The sequence below is a fragment of the Rhagoletis zephyria genome, unplaced genomic scaffold (genome assembly GCF_001687245.7).
Source record: "Rhagoletis zephyria isolate East Lansing unplaced genomic scaffold, Rhagoletis_zephyria_1.1 Rzeph_scaffold_00102, whole genome shotgun sequence".
In the NCBI taxonomy this organism is placed as follows: Eukaryota; Metazoa; Arthropoda; class Insecta; order Diptera; family Tephritidae; genus Rhagoletis; species Rhagoletis zephyria.
This window is the reverse complement of record NW_016157186.1, coordinates 403038-408304: the sequence shown is the minus strand read 5'-3', so window position 1 is coordinate 408304 and position 5267 is coordinate 403038.

The window sequence follows — 5267 nt, the reverse complement described above, 5'->3', positions numbered from 1 at the left end:
GGTGACAATTTCCCCTATATGATAGTACTAACTTCAAATCGACATATCTCGATTCCTAGACGTGACCCAGCGAAACGCCGGGCCATGATGTGGTTATGAAAATATAAAATAACTAATTTTGGTATATAGATAGGATTATCGGTTATCAAAACACACTTAGTAAAATTTTTAAGTTAAATAAGCATCATTTTGTAATTTTTTTGAAGACTTCTGGAGGGAGATAGTTTTATTCGATCAAAAAATATTTATTTTTAACGATTTTATAGCAATTCTGCGAAAGAATGTATTTTCCCCATGTATAAGTAAAATACATTGGAAGCTTCAAAGCCCCGACGGCACGAGTAAATATTACCCGATTTCAAAAAAAAAATACGTTTCTGCTTATTTTTTATATTCTTCAGTTCTGGGTGGTGGCAGCAGAAAAAATACAAAAATTTTATTTTCCTATGTATGTTTGGGCCACCCTAATGGACATACATACATACATACAGCATGTGTGTATATAAACATTTGCGGCCACTTAAAGGCATAGCATTGCTTTTACTGAGAGCACATAAATTCACGGCCACGCCCACCCACTCATTCGCATACTCACTTGTAATATTTGGCACGAGTTTGATCATTATATTTTTATGTTACAAATGTGGGAGTAAATAATCGTTTTGTTTTCATTTTCATGTTTGTTTTCGGTTTCATTTTCACCATGTAAATTGAAATAGGCGAAAAATTGGGTACATACTACAGGTTTACGCCGCTAGATATAACGGCGGCGGCGGCGACGCCGGCATCTCAAATTCTGCTGGCGCATCTGGCCATTAACCACATGTCAAAGAACATAGGAAACCAATTTTTATTAAATTGTAACGCAACTTTTCGCAAAATATTGCTAAAAAGACCCCTAATAAATATTTGGAATATGTGCATATGCTTGTTTATTAAAATACATTCATATAAATAAAATATCGTTTAACCAATCAGCTAATAAATAGATTCAATGGAATAACCCAACGGTCATAATTGTGTTTCAAAATAGTCACTTTGATAATTATTTCACTTTTCCTCCCAAATCACTTCACTCGAAGATTAGCAAATGGCAGTACTGCTACCAAATATAATTGGAGTGACAAAACAGTACACCATTTTGCATTTTCTCGTTTAAGTTCGCGAACATTAGGTTTGTTCTTCGAAAATCCAGCAAGAATTATCCAACACTCAAAATATCGGAGAGTAGGAAAAAATTCTCACTCAAGCAGAGAAACTTGCAAATTTCTGCACGAACCCAAATGTGAGTGATTTGCCAGCTTCCCTGCTAGCTGGTGTTCAGGGCTGCATTTCAAACATAATACATTTTTATAGAATTTTTAAAATTCTTTCAGATGGACAAAAACAGGATATATGTACATGTATATTTCTTGGTATTCTGATCTTCTTTAATATATGTTCCAATTTATTTGTCAAACTAACTGTCGGGTTTCCTAAATCGACCCTGATTGCGATTGAATTCAGATAACGAATAAAATTTTTTTTGCCGAGTACATTTCAAGTCTTTGGAATTAACGACATTAACTAAGTAAACAAGTATTTACTATAAATTTTTCATTAGAAAATAGCTCATGTTTATAAATTTTTAAATGTAACGTACTCCTTTACTCAAATTAGCGTCGACAAAAATGCAACCATGTGCCACAATCATATCCCAGTCGGAAAAGTAGTAATGGATTACATGCGTGATAAATAATATATATTTCTTATGCGTTCTCGATAATATTACTGCTAACTACGTAATCAGCATTCTAATATATTCAAAAAGTTCCAAAAATTTCATATTAAAACACATTAATTTCTCGATACTAGGTAATGCAACATTGAATGCCCCACTTTTCTTAGGACATCGCCCTGGGGGAAAAAAATGCATTTTCGAATATGAAAAGGGTTGTTTTACTGATTATTTTTTCGATTACTATACATTACATTTTCCCAATGGGCTGTTTTTCGTGATTGCAAATTCTTGCTGGCTAAATTTTTCCCAGCAATAATTTGCGACTTCTCTCCAAGCTAACTGCAACTTTGTGCTCTCAATTTTTGAGTGATGGATAATTTTTTGGCCCGCACGAACGCGGTTTGAACAAAAATCATGATCATCAGAGCTGTTGTTCACTTTTTAATAACAAAATAAACAACTTATCGTTTTAAAAGATTTGTGCTTTTGAAATAATTTAGTTAAATAATATATTGCACTAGCGTTTTAAAAGTGAAAACTAACAATTTAATGAGTTTTCGACCGTGTAATTGCTCGTACAAAGGAACCGCGATAAAAGTTTTCTGTTAATAACTTTAAAATGGTTAACAATATTAACTTCCGCCGTAAAATGGTTAACAGTATTAACCTTCCGCCGTCGGAATTTGATTACGAGGATCGAATTGCATCGAGTGGTTCACCTCCCGACAATTTTGTAAGTAATTGTACTATATATTGGAGTTTTAACATATTTTTTTGTTATTTAATTTTAATTATTTTTTATAAAAACATAGTTCATTCTTTAACACAATCCTTGTATATCCAAGTTTCAAACTTTATCTTCCATATAAAAATAAAGTGAGTTTATTTGTTATATGGAAGTAAAAGGGGCAAAGAATTCAAACAAATTTACAGTAATTTTTAGTCGAATGTCTTGCACTTTGTCCTATCCAATGGGCTGCAAAACTGCATGCTCAAAATCTTTCTAAGAAATCTTATTAAAAATCTCGAAATATTTACGAAAAAAAATGACAAAAAACGGCGGCGGCGTGGCTCGGCGGCGTAAACCTCTTGTACATACAGATGTACATAGAAATGTTTATGTATCCACAATTTAAATGTTGAAAATTTATGATTCATTGTAAAGTTATGATCGCTAATGAGCTTTATAGACACTTGTTGCTTATAGCATATGTACATACATAGTATGTAAATATTCTGCGATTACTAAATCGCGTGTTCCAAGCAAAATGCAAGCAAAGAAAGCAAATGAGAATATGATGACTGCTAAAGAAAAGCCTTGTGAGGCGAGAATCTGACTTTGCTCTATCGTTACTCTTTTTTACCCTTGCCCCTACGAACAGAGTAACAAAATGTATACAAGGCTGGGCCAGCAATATGTTTATATAGGGTAGAGGTATACGCCGACGGGCTTTGCGGCGGCGGCGACGCCGGCGCGTCTGAAAACGACGGCGCTACTGCCCATAAGAAAGATTCCACAGAGCCAAGAGGCTTCTAATCTTATCTTGTCATCAGATTATAATTCTATTTAATTCATTCATTGAATTCAAATGTTGAGTGACTGCTGCTGATGGATGGGCGAACAGAAGAAAGTCTATATAGTATATACATAAGGTTTCCCATCGAAAATGCTTTTTTTGAAAATTTAAAGACCCTACCCCCTAATTTGGTTCGTACACAATATTTTTTTTTCCAAAAAACTGAAGAGCGCTGACTAAAGAAGTGAAGATTGCTTTAGTGACGTATAGATTTTTAACTCTAGCCAATCGCTTAATAAATTCCAAAACACCCTTTGCCCTATTTACACTTAAATTCTAGTCTAGGGACCATGGTTACCCCCTAAATCAATGAAATTTGTTACCTGCTCCACATTATCTATTATCTATTATCTATCTATCTATAATATTAATAAAAATGTTGTGTTCGTATGTCACGGTTTCCAAAACTCGAGAACGGCTGAACCGATTTGAATAATTTTTTTTTTTGTATTGTTCGGTATAATACCAGAACCCATGATATCGCAAAAAACTGGAGGGTTGCCACCTATTTGAGAATTTTAACTCAGTTAAGTTGCTTAAGTAAATGAAATATTGAAATGTGGGTATCAAATTAAAGAGGTTTAAGAAAGATAGCTGCTGGAAGTATTTTTGACGGGGGTTGCCACCTATTTGAGAATTTTAACTCAGTTAAGTTGCTTAAGTAAATGAAATATTGAAATGTGGGTATCAAATTAAAGAGTGTTAAGAAGGCTTACAGCCGAAAATATGTATCATTAGGGTTGCCACCTGTTTCAAAGTTTAACTAAATTACACTGATGAAATAAATGAAATATCCCAATATTGGTATCAAATTAAAGAGTGTTAAGAAGGCTTACAGCCGAAAATATGTATCATTAGGGTTGCCACCTGTTTCAAAGTTTAACTAAATTACACTGATGAAATAAATGAAATATCCCAATATTGGTATCAAATTAAAGAGGGTTAAGAAAGATACTGCTAGAAATATTTTTGAGGACTGTTGCCACCTATTTGAAAATTTTAACTCAGTCAAATTGATAAAATAAATAAAATATTGCCATGTGGGTGTCAAACTAAAGAGTTTTAAGAAGGCTTACAGTCGAAAATATTTTAAAGGAGCGTTGCCACCTGTTAAAAAATTTTGCGCAATTTAATTGATAAACTAAATGATATATTACAATATAGATATTAAATTAAAGAGGTTTAAGAAAGATAACTGCTGGAAATATTTTTTAGGAGGGTTGCCGCCTATTTTAAAAGTTTTAACCCAGTTAAATTGATAAAGTAAATGAAATATTGCAAGGTATAAAACTAAAGAGTTTAAAGAAGGCTCACAGGCGAAAATATTTTAAAGGAGGATTGCCACCTGTTAAAAAATTTAGCGCAATTTAATTGATAAACTAAATGATATATTACAATATAGATATTAAATTAAAGAGGTTTAAGAAAGATAACTGCTGGAAATATTTTTGAGGAGGGTTGCCACCTATTTGAAAATTTTAACTCAATCAAATTGAGAAAATAAATGAAATATTGCAATGTTGGTATTAAATTTTAGAGTTTTAAGAAAGCTTACAGCCGAAAATATTTTTGATGAGGGTTGTTACCTGTTTGAAAATTTAACTAAATTTAATCGATAAAATAAATGACTTATTACAATATAGCAATCAAATTAAAGAGGTCTAAAAAACATGACTGATTGAAATATTTTTGAGGGGGGTTGCAACCTTTTTTAAAATTGTAACTCAGTTAAATTGATTAAATAAACGAAATATTGCAATGTGGGTATCAAACTAAATAGTTTTAAGAAGACTTACAACCGAAAATATGTTTGAGGAGGTTTGTTACCTGTTTGAATATTTAACTCAATTAAATTGATAAAATGAATGGAATGTTACAATATGGGTACCAAACGAAAGGTATTTGAGAAATCTTGATTTGCAAATATTCTAAATAGGATTATGCAATATGTAAAATAAACTGAAAATATT